The 21,151-nt window shown below is 36.1% G+C and overlaps 3 long non-coding RNA genes, 5 other non-coding genes and 1 pseudogene across 18 annotated transcripts; 6 read left to right on the top strand and 3 right to left on the bottom strand.

The window, feature by feature from the left end:
* The first annotated feature begins 433 nt into the window (after positions 1-433).
* Positions 434-7,408, top strand: LOC132607345 (uncharacterized). 6 transcript variants are annotated; one of them, XR_009570251.1, is made up of 5 exons: positions 434-1,068; positions 2,833-2,926; positions 3,196-3,438; positions 5,826-6,095; positions 7,130-7,408. It is a non-coding gene; the product is annotated as an uncharacterized LOC132607345 (long non-coding RNA). The 6 variants fall into 6 exon arrangements; XR_009570248.1 differs by having other exon boundaries at positions 2,708-2,926; XR_009570250.1 differs by lacking the exon at positions 2,833-2,926.
* On the bottom strand, positions 773-987 carry LOC132608546 (small nucleolar RNA U3). Its single transcript, XR_009570455.1, has one exon. It is a non-coding gene; the product is annotated as a small nucleolar RNA U3 (small nucleolar RNA).
* LOC132608585 (U1 spliceosomal RNA) lies at positions 3,703-3,863 on the top strand. The gene has a single exon (XR_009570467.1). It is a non-coding gene; the product is annotated as a U1 spliceosomal RNA (small nuclear RNA).
* Positions 7,409-7,987: 579 nt separating the features above from the next.
* LOC132607344 (uncharacterized) lies at positions 7,988-14,859 on the top strand. Of its 4 annotated transcripts, none has more exons than XR_009570244.1 (4): positions 7,988-8,535; positions 10,159-10,889; positions 13,277-13,546; positions 14,581-14,859. It is a non-coding gene; the product is annotated as an uncharacterized LOC132607344 (long non-coding RNA). The 4 variants fall into 4 exon arrangements; XR_009570246.1 differs by having other exon boundaries at positions 7,989-8,535; positions 10,284-10,889; XR_009570245.1 differs by lacking the exon at positions 7,988-8,535 and having other exon boundaries at positions 9,005-10,377; positions 10,647-10,889.
* LOC132608545 (small nucleolar RNA U3) lies at positions 8,240-8,454 on the bottom strand. The gene has a single exon (XR_009570454.1). It is a non-coding gene; the product is annotated as a small nucleolar RNA U3 (small nucleolar RNA).
* On the top strand, positions 11,154-11,314 carry LOC132608583 (U1 spliceosomal RNA). Its single transcript, XR_009570466.1, has one exon. It is a non-coding gene; the product is annotated as a U1 spliceosomal RNA (small nuclear RNA).
* A 512-nt stretch (positions 14,860-15,371) lies between the features above and the next one.
* Positions 15,372-19,322, top strand: LOC132607343 (uncharacterized). 3 transcript variants are annotated; one of them, XR_009570240.1, is made up of 2 exons: positions 15,372-15,987; positions 18,336-19,322. It is a non-coding gene; the product is annotated as an uncharacterized LOC132607343 (long non-coding RNA). The 3 variants fall into 3 exon arrangements; XR_009570241.1 differs by having other exon boundaries at positions 15,372-16,029; XR_009570242.1 differs by lacking the exon at positions 15,372-15,987 and adding an exon at positions 16,504-16,971.
* LOC132608547 (small nucleolar RNA U3) lies at positions 15,692-15,906 on the bottom strand. Its single transcript, XR_009570456.1, has one exon. It is a non-coding gene; the product is annotated as a small nucleolar RNA U3 (small nucleolar RNA).
* LOC132608589 (U1 spliceosomal RNA) lies at positions 16,489-16,628 on the top strand (annotated as a pseudogene).
* Positions 19,323-21,151: the final 1,829 nt, after the last annotated feature.

Here is a 21,151-nt window from a genome sequence, read left to right as displayed (position 1 = left end):
ATAACGTTTAAACGATGGGCATATGAGCGCAATATTGTATAGTTGAAGCGTGGTTCTGACCCTTTGCCGTATTTAAATTTATGCTTAAATCACTAATAAAAAATGCTCATTTTTATCATATAAATTAATTAATAATTAGATAGAGAATTACTCCCTCCGTCTCAAATTATTGATCGTAATTACTAAAAATAATTATCTCAAATTATTTATCTTTTTAAAAGTTCAAAGCATAATTAATTATTTTTTTCCCATTATCCTTAGTAAATATATGTCATTAATGAAGATGACAAATAAAAGAGTAAACATTTAATTGAGAGATTATAGTTTAGATATAAATAAGGGTAAATTTAGTCAAAATATCCCTCTAAGTGGAGTATATTATTTTAAGGGGTATATAAAAAAAATCATAAATAATTTGAACAAAAAACTAACGATAATTTGAGACGGAGGAAGTATGCAAGAATGAAATTTTTTCGAAAGATCACAATCTCGTAAAGCAAACTAATAGTACTAATACCTTTGAAATCGAAAAGAAATCCGAAAGCAAGAAAGAGAGAGAAGTTTATCAAATTCTGTTAAGAATCTGGAAGGTTCTCCTTTCCACTAAGATTTTAGTCATATCCAAGTGAGAATCTGCTCTCGTAGATTTTGCTTAGTTCATACAGATTGTTGTTTACCCAGAAAATTTCTTCTATCTGCTTTGTGACCAACAGCCATGGAAACAGTCCTCAATTGGGAAAATTACAAAATGTGTGCAGCAAAAAAAAGTGAGAATCTGTCAGACAGCCATTAGACCATCCCAACACCGTTGACGGAGCTGAGAACGATCATCTACGGCGGCCATGAACCCGAAGGCCATGGGTGCTGTTAATCACGCTCTGGTCAAATGGCCACGTGTCATCAACCAGACTTAGTTTCCTGTCTCCTTAGAACTCAAGGATACAGTGGTACGAGCCTATAGAACAGATCCTGTTCAAGTAAGGTCGTGACATTCCTTGTCACGACTCTTGCTTAAGTAGCAATTTCCAGCATAGTGTTCTGCCGATGTGGGACGAGGAGCAACTACAGGTACAATTTTTATGACAAGAAAAAAGGGAGAAGTTTTGCTTGGTTAGTATTCCTTCGCATGCTAATACCGTTGATTTAAGAAATTCTTGAATATCGGAAGATTTGAGAAGTTCCCCAAGATGGGAAAGAGAAGAAATTTGGGGTGTGGAAATTATTTTCCTACAAAATGTTTTATTCGAAAACAAGTGGTTTCTTACTTAATTAAAGAATATTACTCCCTCGATTTAAAAAGAGAATGTCCAATCACCAAATCAAATAAGAATTAATCTTATTTTTTTAGATTTACCCTTATTATGTGTTAAGTGACTAAATCTTAATACCTATTTAGTTAGGTGTACTTTAGTCAAATTACTTTTTTTTTTTCTAGGAGGTAATATTTTTTAAGGGATGTGCAAATGGCTAAGTGGACACTCTTTTTGAACTAGAGAGAGTATCCCGAGAGCATTTATATGTTCTCTAGCAAAAACACTATGGGGTGGGATGGGTGGGGTTCGGGGTTGGGATGATCAAGGGATTGGTTTGCAGGCGTTGGGTGGACGGGGGAGACAATGAAATTCGAATTAGAATGCCACTTATGAAACTTGTTTGTACTTCCGTTAGAAAGGTCAGTTTCCTCCACACCATACAATCTCTTCGTGTCAAATGGGTTGTCTAAATTGCAACACAGCCATTAAATGAAATGCAGGAAAGAATTCCTATGTATCTGTGTGAAGTTGGAAGAGTTAGTTTTGAAAGTTAGAAAGTTTTTGTCTATGTGTTTTTGATATGCAATTTTTTCTCCTAATGTTCTTTCACCTAAATGATGAGCTGAAGAAAATGGATGAACAGCTAAAAAATGACAGAAGCTTTTCTTGTAAGCAAGGTTTTAGTCTCCTTTAAGCTCAGAGGCGTACGTAGCCTGTAAGGTTGGGGTTCAACTGAACCCCAAACTTTGGACACGGAGCCTAAACTTATGTGTAAAAAATTATTAAAATTGCAATAAATAGTAGATATGAACCCCTAACTTTAAAAATATAATGGATTTAATGCTAAAAATCTATAGATTGAACTCATAAAGTTTAAATCCTGGATCCGTCTCTGTTTAAGCTAAAAGATTACGTATCGAAAAAATTGTAATTGTAATTGTAATGCTAAAGGGTACAATTGAAATAAGCAGAGCTCAAAATTTTGGCACCTAAGTTTTAAGACAAAGGGGAGCTTCTGATAAATTATTTTTGAATGACAAGTTCATAAAGTTAAATCATTTTGACTACCATTGCCCAAAAACTAAGATAAGTGATTTCATTTCAATTGTATTGCACTACCAAACTATGCCTAGATATGACTAAGAATCTGATACAACCATATGTCAACGCCTTGTATTCAAATGTTTGAATTGAGCAAATAATTTGTCCTGAAAATACAAACCAGCTTCACTAATACACTGGGGTGTTCTTTATTGATCTTATGGATAGTGAAGAACAGCAGTATTCCTTTAATTAGCAGATGTGCAGAGGCCCTTTCAATAGTTTTGATCATGTCTGCAGTTCATAAAGATGTTTATTTGGAGCATTTGGATGTATGTTTGCGTAAACTATGACAATTCATTTCTGATTTTTAGCTAAGGCACAGGGATAAATTTGTTTCATCTGTTCTTCAGATAGCTGCAGTTTTTAACTTGATTTTGACGCTTCTTGATGGATTCTGAATATGAGCTTCTGTTCTACGGTGTTTGAAATCATTATACCATCACCAATGCCTAACAGAACTGTCGGCCTTTGTCAGCTCCTCTGTTGTTTGCCGGACTTAATGTTGTTTGGTCTCAACGATAACTCCTGTTTGCGATTTTGTATGCTTCCGTCCTTATTGGGAAAGAAGAGTAAGATACATATTTTCCATGTATGATGTATCCTTATGATGCTGCAAATTATTCCTCCGTTCAGAATTCAATGTCTTACTCTACAACTTTATGTTCATCCTTGTTTATATATCATCTGGCCATGTTATTGTGTAGATGAGAATGAGGAATCCATTAAATATAATATTAGTATCATGTGGTTCACAGAACGCTCATATGTTGGAATCACATGAAACTCTTAATGATTATGCCTCTTTAAATGAAACCTTAATTACGATTATCATCAACAGGTGCCATCTTGCTGCTGCTTTGTTTAGCTTGTTTTATATGTTGTTGATTACTCAGAGAACTTAGTGGTGTGTTTTCACCAACACCATTCAGTAAGTTAAGCAGAGAGGTGTCTGCAATACCATTGAATCCTCATTGTTCATCTGCTTGCTAATTTTGCTGTCAAACACTCTGGATTTGGATGCAATAAGAATAGAAAGATCTGCCGAAGGTCGCGTTGCTGGCTGCGGTACTATGTATCTACAGTATGACACTTGAATTTTCAAGATCAATTTATATATTATCGTTCTTCTGATTTTTGTGTTGCAACACTAGTATTTACTTCATAGTTATCATGTATATTAAAAGAGAATCAAATATATGCTCCATTGATATCTTTTCTCTATTTCCAAACAGAAAGCTAAAGAAAGAAACAATGTCATTTTAACTGATTCTCCCATATCACCAGGAGGGAAGAGAAGTGAAGCAAAAGAACTAGTATAAAATATGGGCTGGGCACACAGAGTAACATACTTACCTGGACGGGGTCAATGGGTGATCAATAAGGCCCATGGCCTAGGTTGGTGACCTCCATTGCACTTAGGAGGGGTGCCCGCCTAAGGTCGGCCCAAGTGGTCGAGCCTACGTCATAATTTGTGGCAGCGGGGGCCTGCGTTCGCGCGGCCCCTACCCAATTCTAACCCAAAATTTTGTGGCCCATTAGGAAATTGGTGCAACTATATGTTCGATTTGTAGATCAGAAATCAGCAGACTGACTTGCATTTTTGAGTTACTGTATAAATTAGGTATCCTGTTAATTTCATGTGTTTGATATTTCTTGTACTTTGAGTATTTTCTTTTTTAAGATTGTTTCTTGCTCTATTTTATTTTTATACTGCCTTGAATTACTAGTCCTTATCTAGCCTTTTTTTTTTTTTTTTTTGCCATTCTTCTCTTGAGCTAAGGGTCTTTCAGAGGGGTAAGGTCTGCGTACACTTTACCCTCCCAAACCTCACATTGTGAGATTTCATTGGGTACGTCGCCGTTGTTGTTGATACAATTTGAGATTTTGTGTCCGATTAAGATGGACTGACTAGTTCTAGGTTTTGATGTACTTGGGCCAATTTCACATTTTATTAACAGAATCGAAAGCTAACTTGTGAGTTCCCTTCTTTTCTCAGTTACCATTCTTTTAATTAAAGAAGATTTTATTTTGTGATATCATTTTATTTTGAAGTATCCCTAAAATCTAAACCCCGGATGGGTTTTGGTTTAAGATTAAGTTAGCATGATAACTATTATTCCTGTGTGTACCTTTTTTTCGTTTTTGGTCTGCAAAATGTAAATTTGAACAGCTGGTTTATAGAAATTGGGTTCTTGATTCTTGCGCCCGTGGCCCCACACACAACAAAAAATGGAAGAAGCTTTACTTTGTGCCTCCTTGAATTGAATTTGAGTGAGATATTTAGAATGTTACATACATATATGGTCTCACATTAGAAGATAGTATTGTGTGGGCATCTGTAGAAGCTTTCATGCACTGATTACTCCACTTATTTTTGCTAGAATGAGCTTAGTGAAGTATCGGATTACTATTTTTATCCATGAAGTTAGTATTAAGTTAGAAAACTAATAAATGGAGGTTTAAACTGTTATTTGGTAATAGGATAAAGTTGAAACAATCTAAGAGCTCAAAATTATGCACCTAAATCTCATCTCAAAATCATCTTTAGGGCTTTGGAAGATGTTGTTGATGAGCGAAAACCTCATGAAAATAGAAGTACTACAATATAACCCAAAATCCTCTTTAGGGCTTTGGAAGATGTTGCTCGGATTCTTCTAGATCTGTTGAGGATGTATCACTTCTTGATACTAAATTGAGCTAGATGTGGGTTGTTTTTTCAGGAATAGTTCGTCTCTCATATATTGTAGTTGCGTGATCTGTGTTTAGGAAGCAAATAAGACTGGAAAAATGTGTTCTTTTTGTTTGTAGAACTTCAGTTTTCTTGATTTTCCCTGATTAACTGGACTGGGTTAATAAGATTACTTTTGAAATCCATCTGCATGTCGATACGCTGTGGATGACATTGAATTTTAATTTGAGGAACAAAGTAAACTGCAGCTTCCAATAGGTCCTCAATGTCTTAGCGTTGACCCTATATCAAAGGTTGTGAAGCTTTGGGCTATCGATGGGCTTGGTCGATGTTCATAATTATTTTTTAATAACCGTGGTGTCCGGGCCATCTTGCGCGCACCTCATATAATTCCATGGGATACCTGCGATCTCCCACCAGCAACGGGTACCAGATAACTCTGTCCACCAAGGCTAAGACAGATGTGAAGAAATCACCTAAGTAGTATTTTTGTCTCTGTTGGGACTTGAAAACCCACTTTGAAATTGACCACTAAGCCACACCCTTGGGTGTGGTCGATGTTCATAATTCTCACACTTATGATGGTTGCTATGATAAAGATAATGAATGAGTCAGTTGCTGCTTTATGCATTCAGTTTGTTTTAATACATGACTTTTTCGTATTACACTGGTTTATTTTAATAAGATTATGTTCAACCCCTTATGTAGTTTCTGATAGCACTTTCCAGAAAGTTGTTTGCTCGTGCTAAGATAACCTTTCAGATTTTGCTGTTCTGCAGGGCCCTTAGCATTTGATGCAGAATATAGTCGTTGGCTAGAAGAACACAACAAACACATCACTGAGTGAAGGACAGCTGTCAATTCACATGCAAGTGACCCTGAACTGCGAAGTATTGTGAATAATGTCACTGCACAATTTGATGAGGTTTTCAGGGTGAAAGGAAATGCAGCCAAGGCGGACGTATTCCATGTCTTGTCAGGGATGTGGAAAACCCTCGCCGAGCGGTGTTATGTAGATTGGTGGCTTCCGCCCATTGGAACTTCTTAAGGTGACCTCTCTCTTACTCTTATGGGCGTGAAATTCTGCATATGTTCTTGTACATTTCGCATCTAGACTTTCCCTGTATAGGATTATAAAAAGCTGTTATCCTTTTTGATCATGTGTGAGAAGGTCCTATTATTTGCAGGACTAATAAGTTCTTATAGTACGTGGAACTTCATTGATTTATCTTTGTGAAAATCTGCCGAGCTTGGTTGTTCCAACATATTGGTAGCCCGTATTTATATATTTATGTACATGAATTTTGTATCTATATTCGTTATTGTATTCCTAATCTTCGATTACGATTATTAGAAACCCTAGCTTAATCCATGAATCATGAATTCTTCCTTATGTGTTCTCATTATGTTTATATGAAACTTTATGGTTTTATCTAGCAAGTTACAAGCATGTTTTCAAGTCAATTATATATATATATATATATATAATTATGAACTATTGTTATTACTCATGAATCAAGAACATGTTTGGAAGATTATGACAAGTTATCTCATGAAACCATATTACAAGATATTTTATGAAATCATGTTACAAGTTATTTCACGAAAATCATGGGTTTCTTAGCCAACTATATCATGTTCATATTTTTGGGAATTGCTTAGTTAACCGAGAAGGCTCAGATAGCCTGAAACTACGTTGCCACCGCAGGATAAGGGTTGTCAGCAAGGAGGTAACACCTTCATTATGCAGTTTGGATCCTTACATGCTTATTATTACCTAAATCTCATATCCCTGACAAGGTGTGAGTGTTCTCCTGGTAGGACGCAAGTACCAGATCATGTTGTCGGTTATACTATAGCATTCCTCACGTTACAAGCAGTTTTATATACATGTATTTCCATTGATTTACTATTTTCAGACTTTACTCACGTTTCATGCTCATGTTCAAGTTACATTCAGTTTCAGTTCATGTCTTATACGTATGTTGTGCCATGTTCTTCATTTCAGCAGGTTTTTACATACTAGTACTATTGACCATGTACTAACGTTCCTTTTGCTCGGGGCCTGCACTTCACGGTGCAGATACGGGTTTTCAGGAGCATACACCTGCGCAGTAGGATCACCTCAGTTATCAGCTTATTGGTGAGCCCCATTCCTCTCAGGGTTCAACATGGAGTCTGCATTAGTATTCAGTTTATGGTAGTCCAGGGCCATGTCCTGGTAGTTAGTATTCAAACATATTTTAGAGGTTTCAAAGACAGATGTTAGTCCACAGAGTCAGTTATGCTTTCATGTTTGCAGACTGTTATGTTTTCATGATTTTTCACGCTATGAGATAATTTCAAGACTTTATTCCGCAAATTACATTTTCATGATTCACTTAAATTGCATCATATAGAGTATATTGTTTTGATGCCGATGTTGACAAGCAAGCCATGAGGTTTGCTCGGACACATGCAAGCAAGGCTCGAGTACCGTGTTACGCCCAGGCCATGGTTCGGGGCGTGACAACAAATATAAGAATAAACATTTAATTGAGAGATTATAGTTTAGACGTGAATAAAGGTAAATTTAGTCAAATATCTCTCTAAATTAATATTTTTTAAGAAATATATAAAAAAACATAAATAATTTGAGAAAAGAAGACCACCGATAATTTGAGACGGAGGGAGTACGTAACAATGAGGGCCCGTTTGGCCATAAATATCAAAAACTTTTTCACTTTTTTTGGAATTTTTGAAGTTGGAGTTGGAGTTGTGTTTGGTTATAGTTTTTGAAATTGTAGTTTTTAGTGAAGTGTAGCGTAAAAAGTGATTTTTTTTTTAGTATTCCGAAATACAACTTCGGAAAAAAGTGAATAGTTTTTATGGCCAAAGCGCCCGCTGAATATTTCGAAATATCAAAATCTCGTAAGCAAAGTAATACAATATAATACTAATACCTTTGAAATCCAAAAGAAAGAGAGAGAAGTAATTCGAACCATTATTAAATTCTGTTAAGAATCTGGAAGGTTCTCCTTTCCACTAAGATTTTAGTCATATCCAAGTGAGAATCTGCTCTCGTAGATTTTGCTTAGTTCATACAGATTGTTGTTTACCCAGAAAATTTCTTCTATCTGCTTTGTGACCAACAGCCATGGAAACAGTCCTCAATTGGGAAAATTACAAAATGTGTGCAGCAAAAAAAAGTGAGAATCTGTCAGACAGCCATTAGACCATCCCAACACCGTTGACGGAGCTGAGAACGATCATCTACGGCGGCCATGAACCCGAAGGCCATGGGTGCTGTTAATCACGCTCTGGTCAAATGGCCACGTGTCATCAACCAGACTTAGTTTCCTGTCTCCTTAGAACTCAAGGATACAGTGGTACGAGCCTATAGAACAGATCCTGTTCAAGTAAGGTCGTGACATTCCTTGTCACGACTCTTGCTTAAGTAGCAATTTCCAGCATAGTGTTCTGCCGATGTGGGACGAGGAGCAACTACAGGTACAATTTTTATGACAAGAAAAAAGGGAGAAGTTTTGCTTGGTTAGTATTCCTTCGCATGCTAATACCGTTGATTTAAGAAATTCTTGAATATCGGAAGATTTGAGAAGTTCCCCAAGATGGGAAAGAGAAGAAATTTGGGGTGTGGAAATTATTTTCCTACAAAATGTTTTATCCGAAAACAAGTGGTTTCTTACTTAATTAAAGAATATTACTCCCTCGATTTAAAAAGAGAATGTCCAATCACCAAATCATTTTTTTAGATTTACCCTTATTAAGTGTTAAGTGACTAAATCTTAATACCTATTTAGTTAGGTGTACTTTAGTCAAATTACTTTTTTTTTTTCTAGGAGGTAATATTTGCTTAAGGGATGTGCAAATGGCTAAGTGGACACTCTTTTTGAACTAGAGAGAGTATCCCGAGAGCATTTATATGTTCTCTAGCAAAAACACTATGGGGTGGGATGGGTGGGGTTCGGGGTTGGGATGATCAAGGGATTGGTTTGCAGGCGTTGGGTGGACGGGGGAGACAATGAAATTCGAATTAGAATGCCACTTATGAAACTTGTTTGTACTTCCGTTAGAAAGGTCAGTTTCCTCCACACCATACAATCTCTTCGTGTCAAATGGGTTGTCTAAATTGCAACACAGCCATTAAATGAAATGCAGGAAAGAATTCCTATGTATCTGTGTGAAGTTGGAAGAGTTAGTTTTGAAAGTTAGAAAGTTTTTGTCTATGTGTTTTTGATATGCAATTTTTTCTCCTAATGTTCTTTCACCTAAATGATGAGCTGAAGAAAATGGATGAACAGCTAAAAAATGACAGAAGCTTTTCTTGTAAGCAAGGTTTTAGTCTCCTTTAAGCTCAGAGGCGTACGTAGCCTGTAAGGTTGGGGTTCAACTGAACCCCAAACTTTGGACACGGAGCCTAAACTTATGTGTAAAAAATTATTAAAATTGCAATAAATAGTAGATATGAACCCCTAACTTTAAAAATATAATGGATTTAATGCTAAAAATCTATAGATTGAACTCATAAAGTTTAAATCCTGGATCCGTCTCTGTTTAAGCTAAAAGATTACGTATCGAAAAAATTGTAATTGTAATTGTAATGCTAAAGGGTACAATTGAAATAAGCAGAGCTCAAAATTTTGGCACCTAAGTTTTAAGACAAAGGGGAGCTTCTGATAAATTATTTTTGAATGACAAGTTCATAAAGTTAAATCATTTTGACTACCATTGCCCAAAAACTAAGATAAGTGATTTCATTTCAATTGTATTGCACTACCAAACTATGCCTAGATATGACTAAGAATCTGATACAACCATATGTCAACGCCTTGTATTCAAATGTTTGAATTGAGCAAATAATTTGTCCTGAAAATACAAACCAGCTTCACTAATACACTGGGGTGTTCTTTATTGATCTTATGGATAGTGAAGAACAGCAGTATTCCTTTAATTAGCAGATGTGCAGAGGCCCTTTCAATAGTTTTGATCATGTCTGCAGTTCATAAAGATGTTTATTTGGAGCATTTGGATGTATGTTTGCGTAAACTATGACAATTCATTTCTGATTTTTAGCTAAGGCACAGGGATAAATTTGTTTCATCTGTTCTTCAGATAGCTGCAGTTTTTAACTTGATTTTGACGCTTCTTGATGGATTCTGAATATGAGCTTCTGTTCTACGGTGTTTGAAATCATTATACCATCACCAATGCCTAACAGAACTGTCGGCCTTTGTCAGCTCCTCTGTTGTTTGCCGGACTTAATGTTGTTTGGTCTCAACGATAACTCCTGTTTGCGATTTTGTATGCTTCCGTCCTTATTGGGAAAGAAGAGTAAGATACATATTTTCCATGTATGATGTATCCTTATGATGCTGCAAATTATTCCTCCGTTCAGAATTCAATGTCTTACTCTACAACTTTATGTTCATCCTTGTTTATACATCATCTGGCCATGTTATTGTGTAGATGAGAATGAGGAATCCATTAAATATAATATTAGTATCATGTGGTTCACAGAACGCTCATATGTTGGAATCACATGAAACTCTTAATGATTATGCCTCTTTAAATGAAACCTTAATTACGATTATCATCAACAGGTGCCATCTTGCTGCTGCTTTGTTTAGCTTGTTTTATATGTTGTTGATTACTCAGAGAACTTAGTGGTGTGTTTTCACCAACACCATTCAGTAAGTTAAGCAGAGAGGTGTCTGCAATACCATTGAATCCTCATTGTTCATCTGCTTGCTAATTTTGCTGTCAAACACTCTGGATTTGGATGCAATAAGAATAGAAAGATCTGCCGAAGGTCGCGTTGCTGGCTGCGGTACTATGTATCTACAGTATGACACTTGAATTTTCAAGATCAATTTATATATTATCGTTCTTCTGATTTTTGTGTTGCAACACTAGTATTTACTTCATAGTTATCATGTATATTAAAAGAGAATCAAATATATGCTCCATTGATATCTTTTCTCTATTTCCAAACAGAAAGCTAAAGAAAGAAACAATGTCATTTTAACTGATTCTCCCATATCACCAGGAGGGAAGAGAAGTGAAGCAAAAGAACTAGTATAAAATATGGGCTGGGCACACAGAGTAACATACTTACCTGGACGGGGTCAATGGGTGATCAATAAGGCCCATGGCCTAGGTTGGTGACCTCCATTGCACTTAGGAGGGGTGCCCGCCTAAGGTCGGCCCAAGTGGTCGAGCCTACGTCATAATTTGTGGCAGCGGGGGCCTGCGTTCGCGCGGCCCCTACCCAATTCTAACCCAAAATTTTGTGGCCCATTAGGAAATTGGTGCAACTATATGTTCGATTTGTAGATCTGAAATCAGCAGACTGACTTGCATTTTTGAGTTACTGTGTAAATTAGGTATCCTGTTAATTTCATGTGTTTGATATTTCTTGTACTTTGAGTATTTTCTTTTTTAAGATTGTTTCTTGCTCTATTTTATTTTTATACTGCCTTGAATTACTAGTCCTTATCTAGTTTTTTTTTTTTTTTTTTTTTGCCATTCCTCTCTTGAGCTAAGGGTCTTTCAGAGGGGTAAGGTCTGGTACACTTTACCCTCCCAAACCCCACATTGTGAGATTTTATTGGGTACGTCGCCGTTGTTGTTGATACAATTTGAGATTTTGTGTCCGATTAAGATGGACTGACTAGTTCTAGGTTTTGATGTACTTGGGCCAATTTCACATTTTATTAACAGAATCGAAAGCTAACTTGTGAGTTCCCTTCTTTTCTCAGTTACCATTCTTTTAATTAAAGAAGATTTTATTTTGTGATATCATTTTATTTTGAAGTATCCCTAAAATCTAAACCCCGGATGGGTTTTGGTTTAAGATTAAGTTAGCATGATAACTATTATTCCTGTGTGTACCTTTTTTTCGTTTTTGGTCTGCAAAATGTAAATTTGAACAGCTGGTTTATAGAAATTGGGTTCTTGATTCTTGCGCCCGTGGCCCCACACACAACAAAAAATGGAAGAAGCTTTACTTTGTGCCTCCTTGAATTGAATTTGAGTGAGATATTTAGAATGTTACATACATATATGGTCTCACATTAGAAGATAGTATTGTGTGGGCATCTGTAGAAGCTTTCATGCACTGATTACTCCACTTATTTTTGCTAGAATGAGCTTAGTGAAGTATCGGATTACTATTTTTATCCATGAAGTTAGTATTAAGTTAGAAAACTAATAAATGGAGGTTTAAACTGTTATTTGGTAATAGGATAAAGTTGAAACAATCTAAGAGCTCAAAATTATGCACCTAAATCTCATCTCAAAATCATCTTTAGGGCTTTGGAAGATGTTGTTGATGAGCGAAAACCTCATGAAAATAGAAGTACTACAATATAACCCAAAATCCTCTTTAGGGCTTTGGAAGATGTTGCTCGGATTCTTCTAGATCTGTTGAGGATGTATCACTTCTTGATACTAAATTGAGCTAGATGTGGGTTGTTTTTTCAGGAATAGTTCGTCTCTCATATATTGTAGTTGCGTGATCTGTGTTTAGGAAGCAAATAAGACTGGAAAAATGTGTTCTTTTTGTTTGTAGAACTTCAGTTTTCTTGATTTTCCCTGATTAACTGGACTGGGTTAATAAGATTACTTTTGAAATCCATCTGCATGTCGATACGCTGTGGATGACATTGAATTTTAATTTGAGGAACAAAGTAAACTGCAGCTTCCAATAGGTCCTCAATGTCTTAGCGTTGACCCTATATCAAAGGTTGTGAAGCTTTGGGCTATCGATGGGCTTGGTCGATGTTCATAATTATTTTTTAATAACCGTGGTGTCCGGGCCATCTTGCGCGCACCTCATATAATTCCATGGGATACCTGCGATCTCCCACCAGCAACGGGTACCAGATAACTCTGTCCACCAAGGCTAAGACAGATGTGAAGAAATCACCTAAGTAGTATTTTTGTCTCTGTTGGGACTTGAAAACCCACTTTGAAATTGACCACTAAGCCACACCCTTGGGTGTGGTCGATGTTCATAATTCTCACACTTATGATGGTTGCTATGATAAAGATAATGAATGAGTCAGTTGCTGCTTTATGCATTCAGTTTGTTTTAATACATGACTTTTTCGTATTACACTGGTTTATTTTAATAAGATTATGTTCAACCCCTTATGTAGTTTCTGATAGCACTTTCCAGAAAGTTGTTTGCTCGTGCTAAGATAACCTTTCAGATTTTGCTGTTCTGCAGGGCCCTTAGCATTTGATGCAGAATATAGTCGTTGGCTAGAAGAACACAACAAACACATCACTGAGTGAAGGACAGCTGTCAATTCACATGCAAGTGACCCTGAACTGCGAAGTATTGTGAATAATGTCACTGCACAATTTGATGAGGTTTTCAGGGTGAAAGGAAATGCAGCCAAGGCGGACGTATTCCATGTCTTGTCAGGGATGTGGAAAACCCTCGCCGAGCGGTGTTATGTAGATTGGTGGCTTCCGCCCATTGGAACTTCTTAAGGTGACCTCTCTCTTACTCTTATGGGCGTGAAATTCTGCATATGTTCTTGTACATTTCGCATCTAGACTTTCCCTGTATAGGATTATAAAAAGCTGTTATCCTTTTTGATCATGTGTGAGAAGGTCCTATTATTTGCAGGACTAATAAGTTCTTATAGTACGTGGAACTTCATTGATTTATCTTTGTGAAAATCTGCCGAGCTTGGTTGTTCCAACATATTGGTAGCCCGTATTTATATATTTATGTACATGAATTTTGTATCTATATTCGTTATTGTATTCCTAATCTTCGATTACGATTATTAGAAACCCTAGCTTAATCCATGAATCATGAATTCTTCCTTATGTGTTCTCATTATGTTTATATGAAACTTTATGGTTTTATCTAGCAAGTTACAAGCATGTTTTCAAGTCAATTATATATATATATATATATATAATTATGAACTATTGTTATTACTCATGAATCAAGAACATGTTTGGAAGATTATGACAAGTTATCTCATGAAACCATATTACAAGATATTTTATGAAATCATGTTACAAGTTATTTCACGAAAATCATGGGTTTCTTAGCCAACTATATCATGTTCATATTTTTGGGAATTGCTTAGTTAACCGAGAAGGCTCAGATAGCCTGAAACTACGTTGCCACCGCAGGATAAGGGTTGTCAGCAAGGAGGTAACACCTTCATTATGCAGTTTGGATCCTTACATGCTTATTATTACCTAAATCTCATATCCCTGACAAGGTGTGAGTGTTCTCCTGGTAGGACGCAAGTACCAGATCATGTTGTCGGTTATACTATAGCATTCCTCACGTTACAAGCAGTTTTATATACATGTATTTCCATTGATTTACTATTTTCAGACTTTACTCACGTTTCATGCTCATGTTCAAGTTACATTCAGTTTCAGTTCATGTCTTATACGTATGTTGTGCCATGTTCTTCATTTCAGCAGGTTTTTACATACTAGTACTATTGACCATGTACTAACGTTCCTTTTGCTCGGGGCCTGCACTTCACGGTGCAGATACGGGTTTTCAGGAGCATACACCTGCGCAGTAGGATCACCTCAGTTATCAGCTTATTGGTGAGCCCCATTCCTCTCAGGGTTCAACATGGAGTCTGCATTAGTATTCAGTTTATGGTAGTCCAGGGCCATGTCCTGGTAGTTAGTATTCAAACATATTTTAGAGGTTTCAAAGACAGATGTTAGTCCACAGAGTCAGTTATGCTTTCATGTTTGCAGACTGTTATGTTTTCATGATTTTTCACGCTATGAGATAATTTCAAGACTTTATTCCGCAAATTACATTTTCATGATTCACTTAAATTGCATCATATAGAGTATATTGTTTTGATGCCGATGTTGACAAGCAAGCCATGAGGTTTGCTCGGACACATGCAAGCAAGGCCCGAGTACCGTGTTACGCCCAGGCCATGGTTCGGGGCGTGACAACAAATATAAGAATAAACATTTAATTGAGAGATTATAGTTTAGACGTGAATAAATGTAAATTTAGTCAAATATCTCTCTAAATTAATATTTTTTAAGAAATATATAAAAAAACATAAATAATTTGAGAAAAGAAGACCACCGATAATTTGAGACGGAGGGAGTACGTAACAATGAGGGCCCGTTTGGCCATAAATATCAAAAACTTTTTCACTTTTTTTGGAATTTTTGAAGTTGGAGTTGGAGTTGTGTTTGGTTATAGTTTTTGAAATTGTAGTTTTTAGCGAAGTGTAGAGTAAAAAGTGATTTTTTTTTTAGTATTCCGAAATACAACTTCGGAAAAAAGTGAATAGTTTTTACGGCCAAAGCGCCCACTGAATATTTCGAAATATCAAAATCTCGTAAGCAAAGTAATACAATATAATACTAATACCTTTGAAATCCAAAAGAAAGAGAGAGAAGTAATTCGAACCATTATTAAATTCTGTTAAGAATCTGGAAGGTTCTCCTTTCCACTAAGATTTTAGTCATATCCAAGTGAGAATCTGCTCTCGTAGATTTTGCTTAGTTCATACAGATTGTTGTTTACCCAGAAAATTTCTTCTATCTGCTTTGTGCCCAACAGCCATGGAAACAGTCCTCAATTGGGAAAATTACAAAATGTGTGCAGCAAAAAACATGGGAGAATCTGTCAGACAGTCATTAGACCATCCCAACACCTTTGACGGAGCTGAGAACGATCATCTACGGCGGCCATGAACCCGAAGGCCATGAGTGCTGTTAATCACGCTCTGGTCAAATGGCCACGTGTCATCAACCAGACTTAGTTTCCTGTCTCCTTAGAACTCAAGGATACAGTGATACGAGCCTATAGAACAGATCCTGTTCAAGTAAGGTCGTGACATTCCGTGTCACGACTCTTGCTTAAGTAGCAATTTCCAGCATAGTGTTCTGCCGATGTGGGACAAGGAGCAACTACAGGTACAATTTTTATGACAAGAAAAAAGGGAGAAGTTTTGCTTGGTTAGTATTCCTTCGCATGCTAATACCGTTGATTTAAGAAATTCTTGAATATCGGAAGATTTGAGAAGTTCCCCAAGATGGGAAAGAGAAGAAATTTGGGGTGTGGAAATTATTTTCCTACAAAATGTTTTATTGGAAAACAAGTGGTTTCTTACTTAATTAGAATATTACTCCCTCGATTTAAAAAGAGAATGTCCACTCACCAAATCAAATAAGAATTAATCTTATTTTTTTAGATTTACCTTATTAAGTGTTAAGTGACTAAATCTTAATACCTATTTAGTTAGGTGTAGTTTAGTCAAATTACCTATTTTTTTTTTCTAGAAGGTAATATTTTCCTAAGGGGTGTGTAAATGGCTAAGTGGACACTCTTTTTGAACCGGAGGGAGTATCCCGAGAGCATTTATACGTGCTCTAGCAAAACACTATGGGGCGGGATGGGTGGGGTTTAGGGTTGGGATGGTCAAGGGATGGGCTTGCAGGCGTTGGGATGGTGACCTCCATTGCACTTAGGAGGGTTGCCCGCCTAAGGTCGGCCCAAGTGGTCGAGCCTGCGTCATAATTTGTGGCAGCGGGGGCCTGCGTTCGCGCGGCCCCTACCCAATTCTAACCCAAAATTTTGTGGCCCATTAGGAAATTGGTGCAACTATATGTGCGATTTGTTGATCAGAAATCAGCTGACTGACTTTCATTTTTGTGTAACTCTATAAGTTAGGTATCCTGTTAATTTCAAGTGTTTGTTATTTCCTATACTTCGAGTATTTTCTTTTTTTTTTAGATTGTTCGTGGCCTTTTTTTTGCTATGCTTTCTGGATTTCATTGGGTACTTCGCCGTTGATACAATTTGAGATTTTGTGTCCGATTAAGACGGACCGACTAGTTCTAGGTTTTGATGTACTTGGGCCAATTTCACATTTTATTAACAGAATCGAAAGCTAACTTGTGAGTTCCCTTCTTGTCTCGGTTACCATTCTTTTAATTAAAGAAGATTTTATTTTGTGATATCAGTTTATTTTGAAGTATCCCTAAAATCTAAACCCCGGATGGGTTTTGGTTTAAGATTAAGTTAGCATGATAACTATTATTCCTGTGTTTACCTTTTTTTTGTTTTTGCTGGTAAGCCTTGGCGTAACTGGTAAAGTTGCTGCCATGTGACCAGGAGGTCACGGGTTCGAGCCGTGGAAACAGCCTCTTGCAGAAATGCAAGGTAAGGCTGCGTACAATAGACCCTTGTGGTCCGGCCCTTCCCCGGACCCCGCGCATAGCGGGAGCTTAGTGCACCGGGCTGCCCTTTTTTTTACCTTTTTTTTGTTTTTGGTCTGCAAAATGTAAATTTGAACAGCTGGTTTATTGAAATTGGGTTCTTGATTCTTGCACCCGTGGCCACAGACACAACCAAAAATGGAAGAAGTTTTACTTTGAGCCTCCTTGAATTGAATTTGAGTGAGATATTTAGAATGTTACATACATATATGGTCTCACATTAGAAGATAGTATTGTGTGGGCATCTGTAGAAGCTTTCATGCACTGATTACTCCACTTATTTTTGCTAGAATGACTTAGTCAAGTATCGGATTACTATTTTTATCCATGAAGTTAGTATTAAGTTAGAAAACTAATAAATAGAGGTTTAAACTGTTATTTGGTAATAGGATAAAGTTGAAACAATCTAAGAGCTCAAAATTATGCACCTAAATCTCATCTCCAAATCCTCTTTAGGGCTTTGGAAGATATTGTTTATGAGCGAAAACCTCATGAAAATAGAAGTTCTACAATATAACCCAAAAAGTGTTTATCGGAAGTAATTTCTTCTCAAATGTTTCGCAATCCCCAAGCGCTGCCTGGATATGTAACATTACCACAAGTCAAAGACGTGTATTCAAATGTTTGAATGCTCACTTATCTTGAGGGAGAGGGAAAAAAAAAATAGCCTCACTTAGAGCAAACATTTGTCCTAAGAATACCAATTTTCCACACTATTATATTGGATTTCCTTGTTTATGATTATGGATAGCAAAGAATTAAGAGTAGTATTCCTTTATCAGAAGTGTAGACGCCTCTTCAAAAGTTTCATTATGTGTGCAGTTCAAGGAGATAGTTTGGTTGGACCATTTGGATGTATGTTTGCTTAAACAATGAGAAAGCGTTTGTAAGATGCAGTTGTTTGCATTGTGTGATTTAGAGCTAAGGCATCAAGTTTAATTTATTTCGAGTGTTCTTCAGATAGCTGCAGTTTTTGAACTTGAGTTTGATGCTTCTTGTTTATAATTCCATGATTGATCTGACTATGAGCTTGCATTTTACAGGATTTGAAGTCATTATACCATCTCACCTATGCCTCACAAAACTCGGCCTATGGCAACTCTTCTGCTCTTTACAGGGCTAAATGTTGTTCTGGTCTGAACAATAACTCCTGTCTTATTGGGAAAGAAGAGTAAGACACTTATTTTGCCTTTATCCCTATGAAGATGAAAAATAGTTCTGCCTTTCAGCAGTGTCTTACATCTTTTACGTTTCATCATTGGATCGCGTCTTCTGGCCATGCTATTGTGCCCGACGCAAAATTCATTAAAGTCACAAAAACTCTTGATGGTTACTCTTGTTTTGATGAACCTTACAGTTATCATCATCATCATCATCATCTTCGTCATTTTCCGTATTCAGTAGATTGAATATGTTGTTGTTGTAGTAGATTGAGTAGAGGGTCGTTTCTATTTCCTATCAAAAGTGGCCTTGAAATGGATTTTATCTTTAATTTTCACCTAACTTTTCCATAACCCTGTAACTCAAATCTGATTTATGTCTCTTCAATGCTCTACTTTCAGTAGTCCTTTTATGCCCCTGCTTTTGTTCTCCTTCTCTTTTTTGGAGATTGCCATGTTACTGGTGACTATCTTTTTGTCATCTATGCCAGAGAGAACGTCGACATCAGGAACATGAAACCGTGTTGAGAGGTTAATCATCAGTGTAATTGGGATATCGAGGTTGAGGATTTTGTTTAGTTTAATTTGGTCATAAGAAAACGGACTTATAGAGGAAGTTGGAGAACTAATGAGCATCTGGTTTTATTGCGTACACGAGTTTCTGTTGTTTCCTTGGTAGATATAAAAGCTGAGCACATGTATTAAGCATTATACGTGGAACGAAAATGAAGACAAAGATGATGTAGATGTCTCTTATTAGCTGATAACTTAGATTGCTTGAGGAACCTTTGTTTTGTTATCTTTACTTGGTGATTGTTGCTGTCAAACACTATTGATTTGGATGTAATAAGAATAGAAAGATCTGAAGGACGTCGCGTTGCTGGCTTTTGTACTATGCGTCTATAGCATGACACACAAAAATTTCAAGATCAATTTATGTAGAGCAGTGTTCGTGTTTTATGTGATGCAGAACTATTCCTTATTTTGTGATACCATTCAAGTGATCTTGCTTCTTTGATATCTCTGTTTTCGTGTTAGTATTACAACTTGTCCTCTTTGAAGTTTATTTCAGCTCAATTTCATCTTTTTCAGCAGGACAGAATTTTCTGAATCAAAATTTTACCTTATCAGAGGACCACTATCTTAAATTAGATTGAGCTTCAACTTAGCAGTAAAATTGGAACTATTGATTAAAGAGGTGAACCTAAGAAGTTTGTTTGCAACAGTGGATTTTGAGTGTCCAATTACACATGACTAGAGATTCAAGAGTTTTAAGTCTAGAGTGTTAACCACCAAGCTCTCCTGATTAAGACATTCACATTAGTTGCATGATAATAATTTATTCTAGGGAAAAGGGTCATATGCTCTTCTACTTTAGTGTATCCGCTAACTTTGTCATCCGTTAGCCAAAGTAGTCAAATATACCCCTTCAGTTATTTATAAGTTGGGGCCAACTATACCCTACGCGAAGTTCCACAATACCTCTCATTTCTAACATATTTTCACATAAACAAGTCTAGTTATTAGAATTGAGTGACATGGACGCCACATGACATTTAACTTATTCCATGTAGTGTCTACGTGACAATTTTTTTAAAAACAACCTGGAAAATTGATTTTTCTAAAAACACATCTGTTAAAAATGACTTTTATTAAAAATCTGATTTTTATTTTATTTTATAAAACCCGCTTCTTAAAAAAGAAAATTCTAGAAAATTGATTTTTTTTTATTTTTTTAAAAATCAGTTTTTCAGATTTTCAAAAATGAACCCAGATTTAAAAAAAATAAAAAATAGGACGCTTTTAAAAAAAAAAACTTTACAGTTTTCCAAATTTAAAAAAAAATATTTTCCAGATTTTTTTACTAAAATATTCAATTTTCGAGAATACATTTTAAAAAAAGGGGTTTTGTTAAAACAAAAAAGTTTCAGATTTTTAATAAAAGCCATTTTCTTCTAGATTTGTTTTAAAAAAAATCAATTTTCTAGATTGTTTTTTAAAAAATTGTCATGTAGGCACCATATAGAATAAGTTAAGTGTCATATGTGGTGTCCATGTCACCAACTTCTAATGACTAAACTTGCTTATGTGGGAATATATTAGAAATGAGGGGTGTTTTTGAAACTTTGCTAACGGTAGGGGTATATTTGGCCCCAACTTGTAACGGGAGGTGTATATTAGACTACTTTGGCTAACGGAAGATAAAGTTAGCCAACAAGCTAAAGTAGAGGGGTATATTTGACGATTTTCCCTTTATTCTATTCCTTCTAACGTTGAAAATAGCTTACGTTTGCCATTTTAATACTACATTGTTTGGTGAAAGACATGAGAACACTGAGTTTATTGCTTAAAATAGTCATTGAATAGTTAGAAATATCAAAGTACTTTTTCTTGTATAGAAAAATCACTTATCTCTTGTTATTTCACTCAAAACGCCACTCAAATCGAATAGGGATATATCCAACTACTTTTTAATGACGTGGAACTCGAAGGTACTCTATTTTTTGGAAGTCAGTATGAAAAAATCTTGAAGCATTATGAAATTGAAAAGAGAACCAAAAGGAGAAAGAGAGATGAGATTCCTATTTTTAAAATATTCTACACCCCATCCCAATTTATACAACAACAACAACCCAGTGAAATTTCACAACGTGGGGTCTGGGAAGGGTAGAGTGTATGCAGACCTTACTCCTACCAAG

The sequence above is a fragment of the Lycium barbarum genome, chromosome 8, assembly GCF_019175385.1.
Source record: "Lycium barbarum isolate Lr01 chromosome 8, ASM1917538v2, whole genome shotgun sequence".
Taxonomy (NCBI): domain Eukaryota; kingdom Viridiplantae; phylum Streptophyta; class Magnoliopsida; order Solanales; family Solanaceae; genus Lycium; species Lycium barbarum.
This window is presented reverse-complemented; position numbering and strand designations above follow the sequence as displayed.